We start from the raw sequence: 12715 nt of genomic DNA, 5'->3' as shown, positions 1-12715 counted from the left end.
CACAAGAACTACAACTGACATCAGCCACAGCCTTAGATGTCTACAAACTCCACAAACAGCATTACCAGCTTCACTTATTACTAACCAGATTGATTTGATTTCTGCCATGCTTCTATAGAAGTTATTTTTGAGAATTAACAGAGGTTTAAATCTTGATATTTTATTGGTAAAAATATAATGCCACCATTATAGAGATCAGTGTTTGCTTTAGTTGGGCTGTTGACCCGTCACTCTTTGTAATAGAATTTATTCTGCAACAACATATATAATGTTTTAAAAACAGTAAAATCAGAATATGATAGAATATCATTGGAACCTGAACTTATTGAATGTGAAATCATTAATCAGTGTTTTGTCATTAATACATTTGAGGGGTTTGCCTTGTCTACCCTGTGAAACCACATCCATTATTTATCGTGTGGAATTTAAAAACTGTTAAGTGCGTACAAGATATTATTCTGCAGTTTTTACCAAACTCACATACAGCAAAAATCAGCATACGAATCTCAACAATGGTGACAATAAACAAAAAGTTTCATGCTGCAATGCATGCTGGGTATCATAATTTGAAAAAAATCCCAGCATGCACTGCAGTATGGATAATTATTGTCACCACTGTTGAGGATTGTATGGTAAGTGTTGATGTCTAAGCGTATATTTTTAGAAGACATACATGTGCATTTTTATCACTAACAATTGTTTTATTATACCTTTTTTTACACATATACTATACCTGAACCTCAGTCAACAACCAAAATAAAATAATGCTTTTGTGGCAAATTACCTTTAACAAATTTCTCTTTATGAGTTTAATTTAAGCGTCTTGCACGCATAAAAGCATATTTGTGTTTTGATCTTTTTGATCAGCAAAGCTCAAGTGTTTATCATGAAACACTATTGCAAATGCTTAAAGAAGTTTGCTTTGGAAATTCAATGGGTCACGAGACCAACTAAAGCAAACATTGACCGCCATAATGGTAGCATAATTTTTTGATCACTTAAATATCAACTCTCAACAATCAATTCAGTAGACTTGTGACAAAACAGTTGTTAACAGCAGGTGTTCATCATCACTGATGCTCAAACATCACTTAATTATCTCATTAACTTTAACACTATAGATTGGGACAATATGCACTCTGAGCAATGTTGATTTAACATTGGGGATTTTGTTGTGTACCTGTAACGTTGTATTAATCATTAAGAGCTTGATTAGCTTGTTCAGGTGTGTTTGATCAGGGTTGGAGCTAAACTCTGCAGGAAAGTGGATCTCGTGGTCCAGAGTTGAGGACCCCTGGTGTAATAAATGCCGCTACATCTGAAAGCAGGTGATGGCGATTTACTACTATTCAAGGAACCGGCTTTACTGATGAGACGCGCCTAACAATGTCATGCGATATATCGCCCAGCCCTACTTTAAATGAACTCACAGCTAGGGCTGGGCGATATATCGCATGACATTGTTAGGCGCATCTCGTCAGTAAAGCCGGTTCCTTGATTAGTAGTAAATCACCATCACCTGCTTTCAGATGTAGCGGCATTTACTACACAGAGCCGTAGTTAACTGACAAGCTGAGCAATATCGCATAATTATCGCTGACGTATCGCCTGCGATAATTAATGCGATATGGCTCAGCTTGTCAGTTTACTACGGCTCTGTGTAGTATAGGGGTCCTCAACTCTGGAGCGTGAGATCCACTTTCCTGCAGAGTTTAGCTCCAACCCTAATCAAACACACCTGAACAAGCTAATCAAGCTCTTCATGATTAATACAACGTTACAGGTACACAACAAAATCCCCAGTGTTAAATCAACATTGCTCAAGTACATTGTCCCATTCTACAGAGTGTTAAAAGTGTTAAAGCTAATGAGATAATTAAGTGATTAATTAAGAGATGATTGAGCATAGACCAACGCTACTTTTGCGTCATCGAAGGGTAACGCCCCTTTTTGGGGGAAAACAAACGGATTCCCCTGAGAACAGAACTCGCTCTAGATCTGCAAAGTTTCTTAAAAAGCAAAAATGGCACAAACATACACACTCTCTTTGCCGGCCGAGGACCGTGAGCGGTATTTAAAGAGTAAGTAGCCTATTTTTTTGTCATTAACACACTCACAGTATGACAAACTAGACGATGAGGCCATGTCAAAAGGAGTCGGTGGTTTAACTTACTTGGATCATATTTCACTTGATTTATTTTAAGCTATTGACATAGTTTTGTTATCGACTAACGTTAGCTATACTAGTTAGAAAGACGAAGCTGCTAGCAGCTAACGTTAAAGTTACGTGATTAGCTCTCACTAGGCACGCTACCTTGGCTGTTAACTGATTTTACTGTTTAAATAGTGGCAGGCTAGGACTAAAGTGGACTTGGCTGGTTTCTGCTTGTGTCACTAACGTAATTCAATCCCCCAAACTATCTGTATTTAACATGAAGTAGTGTACTTGCTAGTTACTGGCTTTAATTTCGTTATCATACCAATTAAACTGCTGCTAGCAGCTTCGTCTTTCTAACGTGAACTAGTAACAACGTTAGCTACTGCTAGTCGACAACAAAACTATGTCAATAGCTTAAATCAAGTGAAATATGATCCAAGTAAACCACCGACTCCTCTAGACATCGTCTAGTTTGTCATACTGTGAGTGTGTTAATGACAAAAAAATAGGCTAACGTTATTTGGTGATTCCACGAGACAGTGCTAACGTTAGATGTCTGAAACTCTGAACAGTTCATATTTGGCCACTGCGTGGGATCATTAATCCATTTTTCGACCATTTCAAAGGGACACCTCTGTATCCCCATATCCAGTAGCTTCTTTAAATACCACTCACGGTCCTCGGCCGGCAAAGAGTGTGTATATTTGTACCATTTTTGCTGTCAAGAAACTTATTAGAGCGAGTTCTGTTCTCAGGGGAATCCGTTTGTCTTCCCCCAAAAAGGGGCGTTACCCTTCGATGACGCAAAAGTAGCGTTGGTCTATTAGTGATGAACACCTGAATCAATGGAGGAAAGAGGAACACAAGAACTACAACTGACTTCAGCCACAGCCTTAGACAAACTCCACAAACAGCATTACCAGCTTCACTTATTACTAACCAGATTGATTTGATTTCTGCCATGCTTCTACGGAAGTTATTTTTGAGAATTAACAGAGGTTTAAATGTTGATATTTTATTGGTAAAAATATAATGCCACCATTATAGAGATCAGTGTTTGCTTTAGTTGGGCTGTTGACCCGTCACTCTCTATAATATAATTTTTTCTTCAACAACAAATATAATGTTTTAAAAGCAGTAAAATCAGACTATGATAGCATATCATTGGAACCTGAACTTATTGAATGTGAAATCACTAATCAGTGTTTTGTCATTAATACATTTGAGAGGTTTGCCTTGTCTACACTGTGAAATTACATCCATTATTTATTGTGTGGAATTTTAAAACTGTTAAGTGCGTACAAGATATTATTCTGCAGTTTTTACCAAACTCACGTACAGCAAAAATCAGCATACAAATCTCAACAATGGTGACAATAAACAAAAAGTTTCATGCTGCAATGCATGCTGGGTATCATAATTTGAAAAAAATCCCCAGCATGCACTGCAGTATGGATAATTATTGTCACCACTGTTGAGGATTGTATGGTAATGTTGATGTCTAAGTGTATATTTTCAGAAGATATACATGTGCATTTTTAGCACTGACAATTGTTTATTAAGCCCTTTTTTTTTTACACATTTACTATACATGAACCTCAGTCAATAACCAAAATAAAATATTTTGTGTCAAATGACCTTTAACAAATATAATAATAATAATAATAATACATAGGTTTTATATAGCGCTTTACAGGGAAACTCAAAGACGCTTTACAGATAATCAAGGAACAAAAATAAATAAATAAATAAAGATGGGAGAGTGTAGTTTTTATGAGTTGTAGGCTAGTTGAAACAGATGGGTCTTGAGCAGTTTTTTGTAGGTGGTCAGTGAGTCAGAGTTTCTGATATGGATGGGAAGTGAGTTCCAGAGGGTGGGGGCAGCGATGGCGAATGCTCGATCCCCCAAAGTTCGGTGCGTTGATTTGGTGATGGGTTTGAGAAGGTTCAAGTCAGCAGAGCGGAGGCGTCGGGAGGGTCGATGGTGCTGTAAGAGGTCTGTGAGGTATGGTGGTGCCAAGTTATTGAGGGCTTTGAAGGTGATGAGCAGAACTTTGTAGTGGATGCGTTGTTGTACGGGGAGCCAGTGAAGTTGTTGAAGGACGGGGGTGATGTGGTGTCTTGAACGGGTGTGAGTGAGGAGGCGAGCAGCTGAATTTTGAACGTATTGGAGTTTTTGTAAAACAGAGGAAGGGAGACCATATAAGAGGCTATTGCAGTAATCAAGTCTTGATGTGATGAATGCATGGATGAGGGTTTCAGCAGCAGATGAGGTGAGGGCGGGGCGTAGGCGGGCAATATTTCGTAAGTGGAAAAAGGCAGTTTTAGTAATATGACGGATGTGAGGCTTGAAGGTGAGTGAGGGATCAAGAATAACACCAAGGTTTCGGATCTGAGGAGAAGTGGTAACTGTGTGGCCATCAACGGAGAGAGTGAAGTCTTGGGAGGCGGGTAGTAATGATTTGGGACCAATGATGATGATTTCCGATTTAAAATATATCTTTATGAGTTTCATTTAAACGTCTTGTACACATAAAAGCATATTTGCGTTTTGAACGTTATGTTCAGCAAAGCTCAAGTGTTTATCATGAAACACTATTGCAAATGCTTAAAGAAGCTCGCTTTAGAAATTCAATGGGTCACGAGACCAACTAAAGCTAACATTGACCACCATAATGGTAGCACACTTTTTTGATCACTTAAACATCATCAACTCTCAACAATCAATTCCGTAGACTTGTGACAAAAATAAAGTCAATCTGGTTAGTAATAAGTGAAGCTGGTAATGCTGTTTGTGTAGTTGTTTATTCCTCCTCTGCTGAGATCTTCACAGATTTAATGTTTTCTTCATTTGATTTCAACTAAGGCTGTGGTTGAAGTCAGTTGTAGTTCTTGTGTTTCTCTTTCCTTCAGTGATTCTGCTTGTTAACATCAGGTGTTCATCAATAATGCTCAAACATCACTTAATTAATCATATAATTATCTCATTAACTTTAACACTTTTAACACTCTATAGATTGGGACAATATGTACTTGAGCAATGTTGATTTAACATTGGGGATTTTGTTGTGTACCTGTGACGTTGTAGTAATCAGGAAGACCTTGATTAGCTTGTTCAGGTCTGTTTGATTAGGGTTGGAGCTAAACTCTGCAGGAAAGTGGATCTCTCGGTCCAGAGTTGAGGACTCCTGGTGTAGTAAATGCCGCTACATCTGAAAGCAGGTGATGGTGATTTACTACTAATCAAGGAACCGGCTTTACTGACGAGATGCGCCTAATAATGTCATGCGATATATCGCCCAGCCCTACTCAAAATCTATTATATCCTACTATAAATCATGTTTTATAGCAGTGGTTTTCAAATCCAGTCCTCGCGACCCACTGCTCTGAACATTTTGTATGTCTCCCTTATTTAACACACCTGAATCAGATCATCAGCTCGTTGGAGAGACTCCACGCAGCAAAATCCCCAGAGTTAAATTAACTCTGCTCAGAGAACATTTGGTCCCTCTCTACAGAGAGTTAAAATAACTCTGAATCAGAGTTAAAGTTAATGAGATACTTAAGTGATTAATTAAGTGATGATTGGGCATTAATGATGAACACCTGCTGTCAACAAGCAGACTCACTGAAGGAAAGAGAAACTCAAGAACTACAACTGACTTCAGCCACAGCAAGATCTCAGCAGAGGAGGATTAAATAACTCCACAAACAGCATTACCAACCTCACTTATTACTAACCAGACTGACTTTATTTCTGTCAGACTTCTACAGAAGGTCTTAGTGAGAATGAACAGAGGTGTAGATGTTGAGGATTTATTGACATTTTTTGGTTACCATTCTGGAGACCAGTGTTTCCTTTAGTTGGGCAGTTTTACTCTTTATTTTTTTTTGTGTGAGTTTGTGGTTTTTGTAACTAGTTTTACCAAAACATGTAAATTGTTACAAAGAAAGCCAGAAACAAAGATGATCAGGTGATATAGTTTGTAAAAAGTAGAGTAATGCACTTCTCTCATCACTGTCCAAAAGTGGTTATCGGATATTAGTAGATTATAGACTCGCTACAGATTGGATGATCTGAATTTAGAATTTTTAAAAAAACTTTATAGGGATTTTTTTTCTACTAATACTATTGTGGCTCCCAGCATGCATTGAGGCATGAAACATGCCACCATTGTTTAGATTCATATGCTGATTCTTGATGTCTGTGTCTAAAAAAAAATAATTCCCATTATGCATTTTAAAAATCTAAATTCAGATTGTCCAATCTGTGGCAAGGGAGTATTGTTAGTGAATATAATCTATTAACATCAAATAACCACTGTTGGACAGTGATGAGATAAATGCATTAATCTACTTTTTGTTGTTGAAAACTTTTTGCACATTCTTTGTAACTATTTACATGTTTTGGTAAAACCAGTTACAAAAACCACACACTCACAAAAAAAAAATAAAGAGTAAAACTGCCCAACTAAAGGAAACACTGGTCTCCAGAATGGTAACCAAAAAATGTCAATAAATCCTCAACATCTAAACCTCTGTTCATTCTCACTAAGACCTTCTGTAGACGTCTGACAGAAATAAAGTCAGTCTGGTCAGTAATAAGTGAGGGTGGTAATGCTGTTTGTGGAGTTGTTTAATCCTCCTCTCCTGAGATCTTGCTGTGGCTGAAGTCAGTTGTAGTTCTTGAGTTTCTCTTTACTTCAGTGAGTCTGCTTGTTGACAGCAGGTGTTCATCATTAATGCCCAATCATCACTTAATTAATCACTTAAGTATCTCATTAACTTTAACTCTGATTCAGAGTTATTTTAACTCTCTGTAGAGAGGGAGCAAATGTTCTCTGAGCAGAGTTAATTTAACTCTGGGGATTTTGCTGCGTGGAGTCTCTCCAACGAGCTGATGATCTGATTCAGGTGCGTTAAATAAGGGAGACATACAAAATGTTCAGAGCAGTGGGTCGCGAGGACTGGATTTGAAAACCACTGTTTTATAGGGCTGGGCGATATATCGCATGACATTGTTAGGCGCATCTCGTCAGTAAAGCCGGTTCCTTGATTAGTAGTACATCACCATCACCTGCTTTCAGATGTAGCGGCATTTACTACACCAGGGGTCCTCAACTCTGGACCACGAGATCCACTTTCCTGCAGAGTTTATCCAACCCTAATCAAACACACCTGAACAAGCTAATCAAGGTATTCATGATTAATACAACGTTACAGGTACACAACAAAATCCCCAATGTTAAATCAACATTGCTCAGAGTGCATATTGTCCCAATCTATAGAGTGTTAAAGTTAATGAGATAATTATATGATTAATTAAGTGATGTTTGAGCATTAGTGATGAACACCTGCTGTTAACAACTGTTTTGTCACAAGTCTACTGAATTGATTGTTGAGAGTTGATATTTAAGTGATCAAAAAAGTATGCTACCATTATGGTGGTCAATGTTTGCTTTAGTTGGTCTCATGACCCATTGAATTTCCAAAGCAAACTTCTTTAAGGATTTGCAATGGTGTTTCATGATAAACACTTGAGCTTTGCTGATCATTAAGTTCAAAAATACAAATATGCTTTTATGCGTGGAAGATGTTTAAATGAAATTCATAAAGAGATATTTGTTAAAGGTCATTTGACACAAAATTATTATTTTATTTTGGTTATTTACTGACGTTCAGGTATAGTAAATGTGTAAAAAAAGGTATAATAAAACAATTGTCAGTGATAAGAATGCACATGTATATCTTCTAAAAATATACACTTAGACATCAAAACTCACCATACAATCCTCAACAGTGGTGACAATAATTATCCATACTGCAGTGCATGCTGGGATTTTTTTCAAATTATGATACCCAGCATGCATTGCAGCATGAAACTTTTTGTTTATTGTCACCATTGTTGAGATTTGTATGCTGATGTTTGCTGTATGTGAGTTTGTTAAAAACTCGGAAAATATTATATTGTACGCACTTCACAGTTTTAAAATTCCACACATTAAATAATGGATGTAGTTTCACAGGGTTGACAAGGCAAACCTCTCAAATGTATTAATGACACTGATTAATGATTTCACATTCAATAAGTTCAGGTTCTAATGATTAGCTGCTATCATATTCTGATTTTACTGCTTTTAAAACATGATGTATGTTGTTGCAGAATAAATTCTATCATACAGAGTGACGGGTCAACACCCCAACTAAAGCAAACACTGATCTCTATAATGGTGGCATTATATTTTTACCAATAAAATATCAACATTTAAACCTCTGTTAATTCTCAAAAATAACTTCCGTAGAAGCATGGCAGAAATCAAATCAATCTGGTTAGTAATAAGTGAAGCTGGTAATGCTGTTTGTGGAGTTTGTAGACATCTAAGGCTGTGGCTGAAGTCAGTTGTAGTTCTTGTGTTCCTCTTTCCTTCATTAATTCAGGTGTTCATCACTAATGTTCAATCATCTCTTAATTAATCACTTAATTATCTCATTAACTTTAACACTTTTAACTAGGGCTGGGCGATATATCGCATGAGATTGTTAGGCGCATCTCGTAGGTAAAGCCGATTCCTTGATTAGTAGTAAATCACCATCACCTGCTATCAGATGTAGTGGCATTTACTACACAGAGCCGTAGTTAACTGACAAGCTGAGCAATATCGCATAAGTATCGCGGACGTATCGCCTGCGATAATTAATGCGATATGGCTCAGCTTGTCAGTTAACTACGGCTCTGTGTAGTACAGGGGTCCTCAACTCTGGAGCACGAGATCCACTTTCCTGCAGAGTTTAGATCCAACCCTAATCAAACACACCTGAACAAGCTAATCAAGCTCTTCATGATTAATACAACATTACAGGTACACAACAAAATCCCCAATGTTAAATCAACATTGCTCAGAGTACATATTGTCCCATTCTACAGAGTGTTAAAAGTGTTAAAGTTAATGAGATAATTAAGTGATTAATTAAGTGATGATTGAGCATTAGGGATTAACCAGTAAAGATTTGATTTCTGCCATGCTTGTATACAGAAGTTATTTTTGAGAATTAGCCTAACAGAGGTTTAAATGTTGATATTTTATTGATAAATAAATATTTATGATATAAAATGATATAAAAATATAATGCCACCATTATAGAGATCAGTGTTTGCTTTAGTTGGGCTGTTGACCCGTCACTCCCAATGATAGATTTTATTCTGCAACAACATATTTAATGTTTGAAAATCAGAATATGTTAGCATATCATTGGAACCTGAACTTATTGAATATAAAATCACTAATCAGTGTTTTGACATTAATACGTTTGAGGGGTTTGCCTTGTCTACCCTGTGAAACTACATCCATTATTTATCGTGTGGAATTTTAAAACTGTTAAGTGCATACAAGATATTATTCTGCAATTTCTACTGAACTCACATACAGCAAAAATCAGCATACATAGCTCAACAATGGTGACAATAAACAAAAAGTTTCATGCTGCAATGCATGCTGGGTATCATAATTTGAAAAAAAAATCCCAGCATGCACTGCAGTATGGATAATTATTGTCACCACTGTTGAGGATTGTATGGTAAGTGTTGATGTCTAAGTGTATATTTTCAGGAGATATACATGTGCATTTTTACCACTGACTATTGTTTATTAAGCTTTTTTTTCTTTTTTTTACAAATTTAGTATACGTGTACCTCACTCAATAACCAAAATAAAATATTAATTATGTGACAAATGACCATTAACAAATATCTCATTATGAGTTTCATTCAAGCGTCTTGCAAGCACAAAGTCATATTTGTATTTTGAACTTTTTGATCAGCAAAGCTTAAGTGTTTATCATGAAACACTATTGCAAATGCTTAAAGAAGCTTGCTTTGGAAATCAAATGGGTCACGAGACCAACTAAAGCAAACATTGACCACCATAATGGTAGCATACTTTTTTGATGACTTAAACATCACCAACTCTCAACAATCAACTTGTGACAAAAATAAAGTCAATCTGGGCTGCGTTTCCCAAAAGCATCGTAAGCCTAAGTTGATCGTAGAGACCATTGGTGGCAATTGTTCTACGATCAACTTAAGCTTACGATGCTTTTGGGAAACCCTGCCCTGGTTAGTAATAAGTGAAGCTGGTAATGCTGTTTGTGGAGTTGTTTATTCCTCCTCTGCTGAGATCTTCACAGATTTAATGTTTTCTTCATTTGATTTCAACTAAGGGTGTGGTTGAAGTCAGTTGTAGTACTTGTATTAATCATTAAGAGTATTAATCATTAAGTTGTATTAATCAAGAGCTTGATTAGCTTGTTCAGGTGTGTTTGATTAGGGTTGGAGCAAAACTCTGCAGGAGAGTGGATCTCGCGCTCCAGAGTTGAGGACCCCTGGTGTAGTAAATGCCGCTACATCTGAAAGCAGGTGATGGCGATTTACTACTAATCAAGGAACCGGCTTTACTGATTAGATGCGCCTAACAATGTCATGCGATATATCGCCCAGCCCTACTTTTAACACTCTGTAGAATGGGACAATATGTACTTGAGCAATGTTAATTTAACATTGGGGATTTTGTTGTGTACCTGTAACGTTGTAATAATCATGAAGAGCTTGATTAGCTTGTTCAGGTGTGTTTGATTAGGGTTGGATCTAAACTCTGCAGGAAAGTGGATCTCGTGCTCCAGAGTTGAGGACTCCTGTACTACACAGAGCCGTAGTTAACTGACAAGCTGAGCCATATCGCATTAATTATCGCAGGCGATACGTCCGCGATACTTATGCGATATTGCTCAGCTTGTCAGTTAATTACGGCTCTGTGTAGTAAATGCCGCTACATCTGAAAGCAGGTGATGGCGATTTACTACTAATCAAGGAACCGGCTTTACCTACGAGATGCGCCTAACAATGTCATGCGATATATCGCCCAGCCCTACTGTTTTATAGCACACTATTCAAGAAAAAATATGATCGGGCAATGGTCAAGGTTTGATGGTGATAATCATCTCCTAATGATTTGATTCACTGATTTCATTCAATTATTAGTTGTATTTGAAAGTACGATTTTCCATCATAAGAACTAGCAATGTTATGACTATGAGATAGTATGAAGGATTTTACAGATAATGTAATTCATCACCAAAAGTAACACAGATATCAAGAATCAGCATATGAATCTCAACAATGGTGACTATTAAAAAAATATTCATACTGCAATGCATGCTGGGTACTACCATAATACAAACATTATCCATGGCTCCCAGCATGCATTGCAGCATGAGTAGTTTTTAATGGTCACCATTGTTGAGATTCATATACTGATTCTTGATGTCTGGTTAAGTCAGCATGATAACATAGAGGTTTTAACAACAATGGGCCTTACGGCCAAATCATAGTTATTTATAATGAATAATACAAGTTATATATCACCTGTTTAATCAAAGATTATTCTCCAGAAAAGGTCAGAGAATCAAGATACCAAATGATGATTTATCATTTCATAATTCATCATCAAAAGTCAAGGGTCAAGAGCCCAACTAAAGCAAACACTGACCACTATCATGGTGTCTTTAAATGAAACTCAATAAATCATCTTAATCTAAACCTCTGTTCATTCTCAATAACAACTTCTGTAGAAGCATGGCAGAAATCAAATCAATCTGGTTAGTAATAAGTGAAGCTGGTAATGTTGTTTGTGGAGAAATCTTCTTTTAAAAATCTTATTTTATCTTCAGTTGATTTCATTTAAGACTGTGGCTGGAAGTCAGTTGTAGTTCTTGTGTTCCTCTTTCATTCAGTGATTCTGCTTGTTAACAGCAGGTGTTCATCACTAATGCTCAATCATCTCTTAATTAATCACTTAATTTCTTGACTTCAATATCTACTTTTAGTGAGCTCAACTGAAATAATTGCAGAGTACTCATAACTATTGTTTTTATAAACTTAAATGAATTGAGGCAATTGGTTTCCTCTTTTGGTAAAATATGTTTTACCAAATTTTTTTAGCAAAAAACGTACAAATTCGTACGAGTGAGGTCGTATGAATTGGTACGAATTAGCCACCTCGTAAAATTTGTACGAATTGCCGTGAGATCGGGTTGGAAAAACGAATATTCACGCGTACAAGGGTCAAGAGCCCAACTAAAGCAAACGCTGATCTCCATCATGGTGACCATAAACCTTGTATTTCTTGTGTTTCTCTTTCCTTCAGTGATTCTGCTTGTCACAGCAGGTGTTCATCACTAATGATCAATCATCACTTAATTGATGATTAATTAACTTAACTATACAATTATTATTCAATTATTATTACCTAACAGTAATATGTACTAAATCAAATTGAGTTCACTGCACTCAAATATTATTGAAACTTGAATGACTGAAATAGAACTCAAACTGAATGAGTTATACACTGTTAGCCCGGACAAGTTGAATCTACTTAAAAAATGTGAGCAAACGAGAAGGGTATTCCTGCACAACTGGAGGCTGCAGTTTCAGGACCCCAGTTTTAGGACCGCAGTTTTAGGACCCTAGTTTATTGTGACAGCGCCACCTACAGAACTGGATTA

At 36.8% G+C, this 12715-nt stretch overlaps 2 protein-coding genes across 2 annotated transcripts in view; both read right to left on the bottom strand.

The window, feature by feature from the left end:
• LOC307000410 (interferon-inducible GTPase 5-like) overlaps positions 1 to 12715 on the bottom strand; it is a 297445-nt gene that overhangs the window by 247805 nt on the left and 36925 nt on the right. The gene's annotated exons all lie outside the window — the stretch shown is intronic.
• The window catches only part of LOC307000890 (nuclear factor 7, brain-like), a 29313-nt gene that overhangs the window by 1409 nt on the left and 15189 nt on the right, over positions 1 to 12715 (bottom strand). The gene's annotated exons all lie outside the window — the stretch shown is intronic.

This window comes from Phoxinus phoxinus (assembly GCF_949152265.1).
Source record: "Phoxinus phoxinus genome assembly, chromosome: 1".
Classification (NCBI taxonomy): Eukaryota; Metazoa; Chordata; class Actinopteri; order Cypriniformes; family Leuciscidae; genus Phoxinus; species Phoxinus phoxinus.
The sequence above is the reverse complement of the archived record's forward strand: the minus strand, read 5'-3'. Positions and strand labels throughout refer to the sequence as shown.